General features: G+C 37.3%; 1 protein-coding gene across 10 annotated transcripts in view; it reads left to right on the top strand.

Moving 5' to 3' along the window:
- LOC134316992 (TSC22 domain family protein 1-like) overlaps positions 1-15,013 on the top strand; it is a 92,157-nt gene that overhangs the window by 19,203 nt on the left and 57,941 nt on the right. For 3 of the 10 annotated variants that reach the window (XR_010013154.1, XR_010013153.1, XR_010013152.1), the window contains exon 2: positions 10,586-10,690. The exons of the other annotated variants lie outside the window; for them this stretch is intronic. The gene's annotated coding sequence lies outside the window, so the exon portion shown is untranslated. The remainder of the gene's footprint in view (positions 1-10,585; positions 10,691-15,013) is intronic. 10 annotated transcript variants of the gene reach the window in all.

The following is a 15,013-nucleotide window of genomic DNA, read 5'->3' as shown; positions in this document are numbered from 1 at the left end:
AATAAAAAGATAAATAATAATAGAGTTGTTCTTCGCTGTAGTCTTCAATAATGTCTGTAGTGATTTCTTGTCATTCTTGGTGCAATTACTCCACACCAGTCACATCCGGCAGGAGCAGCATAGTTGTCACGGCAGTCTCGACTTTAATCCTTAACCTCGGCGGGTAAACAGGTTTCCATCAGAACGCCTTTGGAGTAAAACAACAAAGAATGTAGTTAATAATGTACAATGCTAGTTGAGTAAAACAGTTTTACAGAGAGTTTTAGACTCCGGCAGCCCTAATTATTACAGCATAACTAAAAGGGAGAGCGAGCAGGTAACAAGGTCATGAAGGCTTTCACAGGACATCAGCGCCCACCTCTCCTACCCAAACTGGAGTGATTGGACAAGAGGCAGAACGACAGCAACCCAACATCCCTGATCACCACAAGTTTCTATGACCAAGAACCCCCAAGCTCTGCGCCTTTGTCTATACTAATCAAAAGCCTGAGAAAATAAATATGTTTTCAGTCTAGACTTAAACATTGAGACTGTGTCCGAATCCCGAATAGAGGCAGGAAGATTATTCCAGAGTTGTGGAGCTTTGTAAGAAAATGCTCTTCCACCAGCTGTGGTCTTTTTAATTTTAGGAACTATAAGTAACCCTGCATCTTGTGAACGAAGTGGACGCGCTGGGCTGTAGTGATTAATAAGTTCACTCAGATACTGTGGAGCCAGACCATGTAGCGCTTTATAGGTTAGTAAAAGTATTTTGCAATCAATGCAGAATTTAACTGGCAGCCAGTGTAGAGATGATAGAACAGGACTGATATGATCAAATTTTTTAGTTCTAGTTAGCACTCGAGCTGCTGCATTTTGAACTAACTGGAGTTTGTTTATGGATCTACCAGAGCATCCAGTTAGAAGAGCATTACAATAATCTAACTGAGAAGTTATAAACGCATGGATCAGTTTTCCAGCATCATTAACAGATAGTACAGTATATTTCTTATTTTAGAGATATTACGCAAATGATAGAAAGCAACTCTAGTAATATTATTAATGTGTGTATCAAAGGAAAGATCTGAATCTATTGTGACACCAAAGTTTTTTACATCTGGGCTGGGAGTAACAGAGAAAGTGTTTAGGTTTAGCACCAGGTTAGACAACTTGTCTCTTGCAGCTTTAGAGCCAACAAGTAAAACCTCAGTTTTATCTGAATTAAGTAAAAGAAAATTACACGACATCCAGTTTTTTATGTCGTTTACACAATCTTCTATCTTACTGATTGTGTCAGTATCATTTGGTTTGGCTGATATATACAGCTGTGTGTCATCTGCATAGCAGTGAAAGTTTATGCCATGTTTATGAATAATTTCACCTAGTGGAAGCATATAGAGTGTAAATAATAGCGGTCCAAGTACCGACCCCTGTGGAACACCACACTTTACTTTTGTAGTTTCCGAGCATTTATTATTTACATAAACAAATTGCGAGCGGTCAGTCAGATATGATTGAAACCAAGAGAGTGCGAGTCCTTTAACACCTACTGTATTTTCTAGCCTCTCCAGTAAAATGTTATGATCGACCGTATCAAACGCTGCGCTAAGATCTAATAGAACAAGAAAAGAGACACATCCATTATCAGAAGACATTAACAACTCGTTAACTACTCTAATGCGGTTTCGGTACTATGATTGGGTCTAAATCCTGATTGAAATTTTTCATGAATACAATTTTCATTCAAATAAGAGCATAACTGTTTGGAAACGACTTTTTCTAATATTTTAGAGACAAAAGGAAGGTTTGAAATTGGCCTATAATTAGCTAGTACATGTGGATCAAGATTAGGTTTTTTAATCAGTGGTTTAATAACGGCACTTTTAAACAATTTAGGCTAAGGGATGCATTGATTAATGTAAGCAGGGGCTCTACAATAGCTGGGAGTAAATCTTTAAGTAAACGAGTTGGAACAGGATCGAGTATACATGATGATGACTTCGATGATTTAATCAACATAGTTAGTTCATTTTGGGAGATTGGATTAAAGGAATTTAGTTGGATTAACTCGTTACTATCATCACCAATGCTGCTCGGAGTGAGTCCATACTTAACATTGGCAAGTGACACACTTTGACTCTGAAGTCGTATTTTTTCTATCTTGTCATTAAAGAATTTTAAAAAATCATCGCTGGTACAGTCAGGCGGTATATTAGATTCAGTTTCATTGACGTTTTTAGTTAATTTGGACACTGTCTCGAAAAGGAATCTAGGATTTTTTTTATTTTTCTCTATTAGGGACGAATAATATAAAGATTTAGCTTTTATAAGTGCATGTTTATACTCGGTTAGAGCATCTTTCCAAGCAATCTTATACACCTCCAGTGTAGTGTGACGCTGCTGCATTTTGAACTAACTGGAGTTTGTGTATGGATCTACCAGAGCATCCAGTTAGAAGAGCATTACGATAATCTAACCGAGAAGTTATAAACGCATGGATCAGTTTTTCAGCGTCATTAACAGATAGTGTATTTCTTATTTTAGAAATTTTACGTAAATGATAGAAAGCAACTTTATTAATATTATTGATGTGTGTATCAAAGGGAAAGATCTGAATCTAGTGTGACACCCAAGTTTTTTACATCTGAGCTGAAAGTGTTTAGGTTTATTACCAGGTTAGACAACTTGTCTCTTGCAGCTTTAGAGCCAACAAGTAAAACCTCTGTTTTATCTGAATTAAGTAAAAGAAAATTACATGTCATCCAGTTTTTTATGTCATTTACACAATCTTCAATCTTACTGATTGTGTCAGTATCATTTGGTTTGGCTGATATATACAGCTGTGTGTCACCTGCATAGCAGTGAAAATGTATGCCATGTTTATGAATAATTTCTCCTAGTGGAAGCATATAGAGTGTAAATAATAGCGGTCCCAGTACTGACCCCTGTGGAACACCACACTTTACTTTTGTAGTTTCCGAGCATTTATTATTTACATAAACAAATTGAGAGCGGTCAGTCAAATATGATTTAAACCAAGAGAGTGCGAGTCCTTTAACACCTACTGTATTTTCTAGCCTATCCAGTAAAATGTTATGATCATCGGTATCAAACGCTGCACTAAGATCTAATAGAACAAGAAAAGAGACACATCCCTTATCAGAAGACGTTAACTACTCTAATTAATGCGATTTCGGTACTATGGTTGGGTCTAAAACCAGATTGAAATTTTTCATGAATACAATTTTCATTCAAATAAGAACATAACTGTTTGGAAACTACTTTTTCTAATATCTTAGAGACAAAAGGAAGGTTTGAAATTGGCCTATAATTGATAAAACATGTTGATCAAGATTAGGTTTTTTAATCAGGGGTTTAATAACAACACTTTTAAACAATTTAGGTACGTACCCAAGGCTAAGGGATGCATTGATTTATGTAAGCAGGGGCTCTACAATGGCTGGGAGTAAATCTTTAAGTAAATGAGTTGGAACAGGATTGAGTATACGTGATGATGACTTTGATGATTTAATCAACACAGTTAGTTCATTTTGGGAGATTGGAAGGCAAATCGGCGTTTGCTCGGTGCTCAAAAATTGGCTCGCGATCACTATTTGTGAACTGTTCGACGACTCGATACGAGCGGCTCACTGAGTGACGACTCAAGAAAATATCTAGCTAAATATTTGTACTCATGTAGTGTAAAAAGTGTTGCGATCAGGTTGTGATTGTTGTGACCACAAGACACAGAAGGGAAACCTGGGGGAGGAGTTGTAAATGTCTGTTGCAGGTACATCATATCAGAATACATCGGCATACTCAAAACTTGAAACTCAAAAGAAGCTTTATTGGCATGACAAATAAGGACATTCGTATTGCCAAAGCAAGTTACAGAGAAATAATAAAAATAACTGTAAGAAAGAACAAATATATATAAAACAGTTACATGTGCAAAAATATAAAATAATAATAAAAACAGTGCAAAATAATAACAATAAAAATTATAATATTTACAGTAACGAGGTAGTAATAACGATCAGTTTGTGTGTGTGTGTGTGTATGGGACATGGTCACCCACTGTCCCTCACCCGGTGGCAGGTGTGTGTGTAGAGTGCTGCTAGTGTGCAGCTCTCTCTGTGCTCCCCCAGTAGGTGGGGCAGTTTGTCAGGGTCTGGGAGGGAGGTAAAGTTGGGGATGACGTTGTTAAATTTAGGGAAGAATTGGGAGCGGATGTGGTGGTACTTGGTACACTGGGTGAGGAAGTGCAGCTCTGTCTCTACTGTACTGAGAGTGCAGTGCTGGCACAACCTCTCCTCCCGGGGCAGCCAGGAACGGGTGTGTCGCCCCGTCTCCGCGGCCAGGTCGTGTTTGCTCAGTCTGTACCTCGTCAGGTTGTTTCTTAATTTAGGGTCGGTCGGATACTGTGCTCAGATAATCTGCTGCACTGTAGTGTCTGTTTAGGGCCAAATAACACTGCATTTTACTTTAAGTTTTAGTTTCAGTTTCCCAATAATTCAGATATTTAGTTCTGAGTTTTTGTGTAATTTGGTTTATTCTAATTGTGTTTGCAGATTTCTCCTGTTCCTGAGTCTCTATTGTGTTAATGTGTGTTAGTGGTGTGTCGGCGTGTGTTAGTAACGTGTCTGTGTGTGTTATTAGTGTCTGTGTGTGTTAGTGGTGTATCGGTGTGTGTTAGTGGTGTATGGGTGCAGTGACTCAGGACCAGTTGGATGAGGGGACTGGTATGTTTGCTCAGCTCTTGGTGTTTCAGGGCTTTATAATGATAAGATTGGGGGTCGCTCTCATTTAGATGGTTAAAGAAATTGATTGCTCTTCTCTATATGTTGATAATTAGTGGAAATTGGCCTAATTCTGCCCTGCACGCATTGTTCGTGGTGTGTCTGTGCACCTTTAGGATGCTTTTACAGAACCCTGTGTGCAGGGTCTCTAATGGATGTTTGTCCCAATTATGGAATTGATGGTGTGTAAGCGAACCCCAAACTTCACTGCCAGATTCGAATCGGAAGCTTTTTCTCTCAGTTCATTTACTGCCGGGTTAAAGTTTCCTGTTGAACTAATGTTCAGTTCCGAGGTAAGTATAATCTTTAGTGTGCTCAATTTCATGGTGTCCTAATTTAAATGTGTGTTTGGTTCCCTGAGATCTGGCTCTTTTCTGGAAGGTCATAATGTTGGTCTTTTTAAGGTTAACTGTCAGGGCCCAGGTCTGACAGTACTGCTGCAGCAGGTCCAATTTGTGCTGGAGACCCTGAGCGCTGGGGGACAGCAGGACCAGATCATCTGCATACAGCAGGAGTTTAATCTCCGAGTCGTGTAGAGTGAGACCGGGCGTGGCTGAGTGCTCTAACATGGAGGCCAATTCATTAATATAGATGTTAAATAGAGTTGGACTTAAACAGCAGCCCTGTCTCACTCCACACTCCTGAGAGATGCGATGTGTTCTCTTACTGCCAATTCTTATTCTGCACTGGTTTTCTGTGTACATAGATTTAATAAGATCATATGTTTTACCCCCTACACCACTCTCCAACATTTTATAAAACCATCCTTCATGCCAAATTGAATCAAAAGCTTTTTTTTTTTTTTAAATCAATAAAATATGCAAATAGGGTGTAAATATGATCGGTAGTGTGGTAATTTGGTAGAAATCCAATCTGACTTTTACTCAGGACATTGTGCTCGGTAAGGAAGTGTAATAATCGTGAGTTAATTATACTACAGAATAACTTCCCCAGGTTACTGCTCACACAGATGCCCTGGTAATTATTAGGGTCGAATTTATCTCCACTTTTGTAGATGGGTGTTATGAGACCTTGATTCCAGATTTCAGGGAAGGAACCAACACTCAGAACCAGGTGAAAGACTTTTAACATTGCCAGGTGAAATTTGGAGCTGCTGTGTTTAATAATTTCATTCAGGATCCTGTCAGGTCCTGATGATTTCTTTGATTTTTGTTTTTTAATGTTGTCTTTAAGTTCTTGCTCAGTAATGAGAGAGTCTAGAGGATTCTGGTGGTTTTTAATAGCTCGTTCCAGTTCTTCTAACTTACTAATAATTTGATTTTGTTCAGGATTTGAATCTAATTCTACATTTTTAAAGAGTGATTGGAAATGGGTTGTCCAGATATCCCCATCCTGAATGACCAATTCTTCCTGTTCTCTATGTTTTAATTTATTCCAATTGTCCCAGAATTGATGTGTGTTGATTGATTGTTCAATAATTGTTAGTTGTTTTTGGGTATACTGAGCTTTTTTGGTTCTGAGTGTACGTTTATATTGTTTGAGGGTTTCACAGTAAAGAAGTCGTATGTTACTGTTGTTTGGATCTCTACTGTTTATGATATCCGTAAAATATCAAACCAAAAACACATTCATAACAGCGTACATAAACATAACAGGATACATAAACAGTATTCGTGGCCTTATCTGCCACTCCAAACCATGATACCAACGTTGCATTGCAAAAAATATTTATTTGACTTCCAACTCTTTCTCTGCAGAACAGACAATCCCTGCTGGCCGCGTAGCCAAATCCACTCCTTCACCTGTGACCCCCTATTGCAGATCAGTCATATAGTGTGAAAACCACAACAATTTGAAAGACTCCTGATTACAAGAGATCAAGTTGTGTATTCTGTACTGTACAGTTATCTGAACACCTGGAAAGTTGTGGTGTGAGCTTAGCATGTTTGTCATGGTGTGATTACTGATAGATTATATTTTTATTTTGCAGCTGAAATAATGTAAATGTTTAATTTTATACATTGCTGAAGCACTCAAATACAATGTCATGTCATTTGATAATGACTACATTATCTAATTGACTAAAATATTTTAGGTAATCTAGCATGAGTAAAACTGATTACCCTAACCGTGGGAATATGTTTAAGCCATGTTGTATAAAGTTTGTTAATTATTCCATTAATTGTTTCTAATTAGGTAATCCTCACAACACAAACAAGAATTTTTAGGGTTTCTTTTTAAGTAGTATCTTAAGTATAATCGGACTTGCTACTGCTTTATCTGTTTTTAAATACATTTTCATTCTTAATCAGGATTATGCAATAGTTTTGTAGTCATATTTTTTTTAAATGTGTAAACCAAATATAAAATGTTGCACAACATACCTGGGATGTGCAGTCTATACTGACTAAGTGATACAAGCTTCTGTTATTGTTTGTAACAGTGAGAAGGTCATCACCTGATTTAAAGAGACTTCACAGCTTTGCTTCCATTTATTTAGTTAGTACCAAGTCTTAGAGGTGTCAGCAATAGTTTATTGTAGTTCTTTTGTAGTTATTGTATTTATTGTACTGTATTTTATCCACACTGTGTATAGTGTCTTGTTTGCACTTGTGTTCTGCATTGCACCCTGGTCCTGGAGGAACGTTGTTTACAACATATTTATATGTAGCTGAAATGACAAAGCCTATTTTGTGAATGTGCCTTCTTTTTCAGATGAAAGGATAAAGATTTGAAAGTGTAATGGTGGGTGGTGGTTTACTTTACTACTAGTTTTTGTTGCGGTTTGAAGGGTTGCCTTAATGACAGAAATAGGTTAGTGCAGACCAGAATAAGATGTCACTAAGGCTACTTTTTTGTAAACTAGAGCAGCACCTAAGGTAAACAATACTATTTTAATAATACTAATTAATATAGATAATTAATTATTGAATTATACAGTATAATTACAAACAAGTCAGAAACGACTCTTTTTAAACGAATTATTCATTGGAATCAAATCAGGGAGCTGTGCTCTTATCGATGGTAAAGATTTATTTGTTTTGCTCACTCTATGGTGTCCCACGTAAACAACTCCATGGATCAGTGCGGATTTGTTTCAGAGATTCAGTCAAGGTTCAGGGCTTAAAAAAATGCTGTATAAACTAATCAGAGCCTCCAAATTCAGATTTTGGGTGGATTTTCAGTTGTTTCTCTAATTCAAAGCAACAAATGCAGTTTTTTAAAATTTCTCCATTTAGGTGAGCTGGCAATGAAAAACTCTCTCTCTCTTTATTGGTTGTAGAGGTATAAGTGACAGTTTAGTTAGGAAATTAGCAGATTTTTTACCGCAAAAGCTGAGAGAATTATCGGACGGTTTTTGTTAGTAAGGTGGACAAACGGCTAGATGGAGAGATGGAGAGAGAGAGAGATAGATAATGTAATTATCCCGAGAAAAATTATTGAACAGTTCAGGTAAGCATCGTTAATGATTTTATGCTGCTGTGTGGTTGATCTGGGTCATGGTGCTGTTTATCGTGTGCTTTCATTTTGCAATGATAACAAAACATTATTAAGTATTTACCTTTTTAAGGATTTTTTTATGCTTATTTATTTGAAGTAAACCGGACAGAGTAAATGTGAACAAAGCGACAGTCGCACGCACTTAGAGTTTAAGTTTATAGTTGGTGGGGTGCAAGTACTGTGGCTCAAGCAGGTGATTGAGGTGCATTTCCTAAAGAAAATGCACATGATATAGCGGCTTGGCAGTGGTCTGATGCAATCCAATGTAGCTGATGTAGGATGGGAGTAATGTGGGCAAACTCCTTAGTACAACCCCAAGATTGTACAACCTAAGATATTTCATGTTTGTCTGGTCAACTTCATTTCAATAATTACAGGGTCGTCGTTGTTGCATTTTTCATTTCAAAATTTTTCACATTCTCTACTGGGGACTGGTCAGGACTGCAGGCAGGCCAGTCCAGTACCTGTACCCTCTTCTTCTGCAGCCATACCTTTGTAATGTGTGCAGCATGTGGTTTTGAATTGTCTTGTCGAAAAGTGCATGAACGTCCCTGGAAAAGATGACGTCTTGAAGGCAGCATATGTTGTACTTTTCTGCATTAATGTTGCCATCACAGGAGTGTAAATTACCCTTGCCAAGGGCACTGACACAGCCCCAAACCATGACAGACCCTGGCTTTTGGACTTGTTGCTGATAACAGTCTAGATGGTCCTTTTCGTCCTTGGTCCAGAGCAAACTGCATCCATTTTTTCCAAAAAAGACCTGGAATGCTGATTTATCTGACCACAATACACATTTCCACTGTGTGATGGTTTATCCTAGATGCCTCAGAGCCCAGATTGTTGAGTGGCGGTTCTTGATGCAGTGCCGTCTGAGGAACCGCAGATCACGGGAGTTGAGCTTAAGCTTGCGCCCTTGGCCTTTACGCACTAAAAATTTCTCCCGATTCCTTGAATTGTTTAGTGATATGCACTGTAGAGGGAGAGGTATGCAAATCCCTTCCAATTTTTCTTTGGGGTTTTTAAACATTTCAATAATTTTCTGATGCATTTGTTGACAAACTGGAGATCCTCTGGCCATCTTTGCTCATCAAAGACTCAGCCTTTCCTGGGTGCTACTTATGTACCAAATTATGATTACAATCACCTGTTGACATCACCTGTTTGGAATCATTAATTAATTGCCCCTGTCAATAAAGTTGACCAGACAAAGCATGAAATATATTGGACTCAAACTGTCTGCAATCAGATAAATTAGTTAAAGCTGGTTTAGCAGGAAGAACATTAATAAAGGAATTGCAATAATCCAGGTGTGAGAAAATGAAAGCATTTATGCATTTTAGCACAGTCATTGCTGAGCACATGGTGAAGGCATGCAATATTGCGCATATGGTAGTAGGAATTTTTTATAAAAAGAAAGTAATGAGTCGAAAGGTTTTTAACTGTATTGACAGGATTGACAGCTACACCATCCACATTAACAGACAAACCAAAAAACCTAGAGACCAGCGCCTTGAGTCCAACAAGCAAAACTTCAGTTTCATTAGGACTGAGTTGTAAGTGTTATTTAACCTGCATTTTAGGTCAGCAATACATGTACTTAGTAAGTGAGCTAATGCAATAAGAGCAGAGGTGCTTATATAGAGTTGTATGTCATCTGTGTAGCAGTGGAACTTAATTGCGGTTGAAGAAAGCTGAACAAAAACAGGCAGATTAAGAAGAAGAAGAAGAACATTTAGAGAGGTGTATTTCCTGAAGAAATTGCGAGTGTGGTTGCAGCTCAGAAGTGCTCAAGTATGTGGGGTGATAATACTTTTGCTTAGACAGGAGATTGTGTCTGTGCAAGCATGCAGTTGGTGGCGTCTGAATACTTTTGGTCATGCAGGTGACTGTGTATGTGTGGAAGCATGTAGTTAGTGGGTGTGTGAATAATCTCAGGCAGGTGACTGCATTTTTCTCTGGAAGCATGCAGTTGGTGACGTCCGAATACTTTTGGTAATGCAGTTGGTGTTGTCCGAATACTTTTGGGCATGCAGGTGACTGTGTTCAAGCATGCAGTTGGTAGACGTGTAAAACGCTTGTGCTTAAGCAGGTGATTGTGTGTCTGCAAGCATGCAGTTGGAGGTGCCCGAATACTTTTGGTCATGCAAATGGTGGTGTCCGAAAACTTTTGGTCATGCATGTGACTGTGTGATTGCCTACTGCAATCACACTAATAATAATAAGACTAGCAGAGAACAATAGTGTGATTGCAGTAGACAATCACCATAATAAGAGGACTAACATGTCTACTGCAATCACACTAATTAACTGTATTCTGTTTATTTTATTTATTTATTTATCAGACCAGGGTCGTCAGGAGAGCCCACAACATTATTAAGGACAGCTTACACCCCAAAAACTACCTCTTCACTCTTCTGCCATCAGGCAAACGTTACAGAAGTGTAAAGGCAAGTGTAAAAGACTGACGAACAGTTTTTTGAACAAACACAGACTCACATGCACAACTCACCCCATGAACATTGAACCTCCTCATACAATGCACAATTGCGCATTAAAATGACCGCTGCTACTTGCACATAATATTGCATAATTTGCACCTTAAAATAACTGCTGCTACATATTCAAACATTGCATAATTTTCTGCACCTATGACTGCTGCTATGTGCCTTTATAGTTTTTATATTTTAAAAGTTTTTATACTAAGTTTCTATTCTTTTAGTTTCATTTTGTTTTAAGTATGTATAATATATACTTATAATTGACATTTGGAGGACAAGCAAGATAAGAATTTCATTGTACAGTGTAACTACTGTTTCTTCTGTGCACATGACAACAAAACTCTTGAATCTTGAATCTTATAATGACTTGTGTGTGGCCATGGATGGAATAGCTATCTCACATATTAGAATTTGCGTACTGTCAAGTTTTTATTTGAAAATAATTTGTTTATATTTTCTGTATTTAAATCTGTATATTTGTTTTGACAATTTGTGCAGCGTTATACATTTATATATTTTGTGTGCTTATTCAGTTTAATAAAAATATTTACAATAGGGATACATGGTAATATTTTAGTGCAAGGGTTCTCAACTTGTGCCAATTGTTGTGGTTTGTAAATAAGGTTGAGAACCACTGGTTTAGTGTCTTTAGACACTGTAACTTGTTTTACAGATGTACTGTACTTCCTACTTGCCACTAAAAGGTTATGATTTGTTTATTTGTTAATATGGTGACTGTGTTGTAGAAAACTATTAAGCTAATTGTACTTGAGTGCATCATAATTGCATTACAGGTACTCGTGACTTTTGCTATTTTTTAAAAATATATATTTTATGTGTTTTTCTCCCATTTTATCCCAATTTAGTGTAGTCAATTTGTCTTTTGCTGCTGGGGATCCCCGATATTTTGCAGTTGAGGTGGGTATATTGCTGCTCACGCCTCCTCCGACCCGCGCGCAGCCCTTAACGAAACCCTTTTCCACCCATGTGGAACAGTCACTGCCAATTATGCCCGCTAGGTGGCTCCCAGCCCAACCGGTGGCAACGCCGAGTTTCGAACCAAGACTTTTGCTATTTTTATGTAGTTTTAGCCAAATTATCCCTTTTTATTAGTAAATAATAGTTTATCAGGTAAAATATCTACCAATATAGGAAGACAGTTATATTTAAATTGTATAACATGAATAATTGTAATTATAATTATTTTTAACTAGCACCTAATGACAGATGTAACATAAATTTGCCTCGTTTTAGGTTATAGCATGATTTTAAGAGCTGTCCATTTGCATTGATGTTCAATCTTTAAAATTATCTTTTAAAACTAAATTCTGTATGTTCATGTCTAAGAAAATTAAGAAAATAGATATAGAACACTTTATACACCGATAACATTAAAACCACCTCGTTTCTACACTTACTGTCCATTTTATCAGCTCCACTTACCATATAGAAGCACTTTGTAGTTCTACAATTACTGACTGTAATTAGATGATAGATGAGCTATTGTCTCTGACTTGACATCTACAAGGTAAACCAACTAGGTAGGAGTTAGTGGTGGGCGGATCGATCCAAATATCGATATTATCGATACCAGCGTTGGTATTGGTATTGGATCCATACTCGTGTGATGGGATCGATACTTTAGTTTTGTTTTTTTTTCTGCTACATTCAGCACGTTTCTCCCGTTTCTGTACAGACTCGCTCCTCTCACATCTTACATGCACAGTTTTGCTCCTCCCCTCCTGCTCTGCTGTATTTTGTTGTGGTACTGTCACGTTGTTAAAATCCTAACAGACATCAGTACATTGGTAGGCATCAGAAGATTGTACGTTTTTTAACACTTTGCTTTGCAGATACAGAAATAGGGGCGATTTTATGGAAATTATAGTGTAAACTATACGTACGTAAAGTATAGACTCACCTTACACAAATGAATCGGAGCATGCATAGTGAGGCACTTATTCCGTGTTTTGGTGAATGAGAGCTCTTTTCTTTTGACTTTGTGCTTATAAATGTAAACAGAATAGCATAGATTTTTATTTTAATTTCACAAGGACACATGTATTCGGTTACTTAAAATTTTACAAATGTATTCACCCAGCAAACATAACTATTCGTTAGCCCCTCTGTGGTGATACACCATGATGGTAACGTTATGAGAAAGTAAAGCACCAGAAATCGGACCGCTTTAAACAACTGATTTTATTTATGAGAGCAGCTACTTACAAAAAATTTATGTATTACAATAATACACTTTAATGTCATGAAAATTCATTTAGATTTAGCAATTTGATGATGCATCTACCTTAATTCTTAAAAAGTATCGGTATCAATATCGGCGATACTGGCCCTGTATTTACTTGGTATCGCACACCACTAGTAGGAGTGTCTAATAGTGTGGACAGTAAGTGGACACAGTATTTAAAAACTCCAGCAGCGCTGCTGTGTCTGATCCATTCATATCAGCATAACACACACTAACACACCACCACCATGTCGTTGTCACTGCAGTGCTGAGAATGATCCACCACCTAAATAATACCTGCTCTGTGGAGGTCCTTTGGGGGTCCTGACCATTGACGAACAGGGTGAAAGCACGCTTAAAAAAAAAAGTATGTAGAGAAACAGATGGACTACAGTCAGTAATTGTAGAACTACAAAGTGCTTCTATATGGTAATTGGAACTGATAAAATGGACAGTGAGTGTAGAAACAAGGAGGTGGTTATAATGTTATGCCTTATATGTCAAGCCTCATTTTAACCCTTAGACAGGAGTGGAGGATTAGTCGTAAAAAAGAATGTATTGTTATTGTTTACCTTCTTTGCACCTAAGTAAAACATTTCCTTTTTTTATTTTTTTATTTGTTGTGTATGTCAGATTTTATGAGTTGTGTATCCCAGGATACGTTGCCCTATTAAGGTGTAGAAAGAGTCAAAATATCAAACATTTTAATGTTTTTTTTTTTTTTTATAAAGAGAAGTGATACATTCTTGTCATTTACATCACTCATACTAGTTTTTAAATTTATTTTATCATTTTTACCTGAATTTAGGCCCACCGCAACATTAAGTTTTATATCAGTGAATAGCAACCACGTAAATTGTAACGTTAAAACAAAAGTCCAACTCAGTTTTTCAACTGATTCAAAAATGACAAGGAACATACAAATAAATAACAGTGCCTCCCACTCTCACAATCACTCCCTCTACTTACAACCCCAAATCAGAAAAAGTTGGGACAGTATGGAAAATGCAAATAAAATAAAAATGCAGTGTTCCTTACATTTAATTTGACTTTTATTTTATTGCAGACAGTATGAACCTGAGATATTTCATGTTTTGTCTGGTCAACTTCATTTCATTTGTTAATATACCTCCATTCCTGCATTTCAGGCCTACAACACACTCCAAAAAAGTTGTGACATGGGCAATTTAGGGCTATTTATAAGGTGAAAAAACTAAATAATTATATGATTCCAAACAGGTGATGTCAGCAGGTGATTGTAATCACGGTTTGGTACAAAAGCAGCATCCAGGCTGAGTCCTTGATGAGCAAAGATGGCCAGAGGCTCTCCAGTTTGTCAACAAATGCATGAGAAATTTATTGAAATGTTTAAAAACAATGTACCTTAAAGAAAGATTGGAAGGGATTTGCATATTTTTCCTTCTACAGTGCATAATATCAATACTCGATTCAAGGAATCGGAAGGAATTTCAGTGAGTAAAGGCCAAGGGTGCAACTTAAGCTGAATGCCCATGATCTTCGATCCCTCAGATGGCACTTCATCAAGAACCACCACTCAACAATGGCTGATTAACGAATACGAATACGAATCCTTTATTGTCATTGCACATTGTACTTGTACACTTATACAACGAAATTGAAATACAACCCCCCCCCCCTCTCGGTGCAAGGAAAAACAACCACAGCAAACAATAGTACTAGTATATACAAATATAAATATAAAAAAAGCACTTAAACAAAACCGAAGCAGGAAAAGAAGCTATTGCACATGTCCAATAAATGTCCAATTAAATTTTTTAAATTATAAGTTGCACATGTCCCATTAAAGTGAATGAAATTGCAATTGCACAATACCCGTTGAATGACACATGATGTGTCACATGTTTGTGTTTAACAGAGCTATGGCCCTGTTGTAAAAACTGTCTCTCAGTCTATTAGTCCTTGTTTTGATTTGCCTGTACCGTCTACCCGAGGGCATCAGTTCAAACATCCGGTACCCTGGGTGTGTGCTGTCTTTTTTAATTTTG

This window comes from Trichomycterus rosablanca, chromosome 6 (assembly GCF_030014385.1).
Source record: "Trichomycterus rosablanca isolate fTriRos1 chromosome 6, fTriRos1.hap1, whole genome shotgun sequence".
In the NCBI taxonomy this organism is placed as follows: Eukaryota; Metazoa; Chordata; class Actinopteri; order Siluriformes; family Trichomycteridae; genus Trichomycterus; species Trichomycterus rosablanca.
Note: the sequence above shows the minus strand (reverse complement) of the source record. Positions and strands in the feature narration are given on the sequence as shown.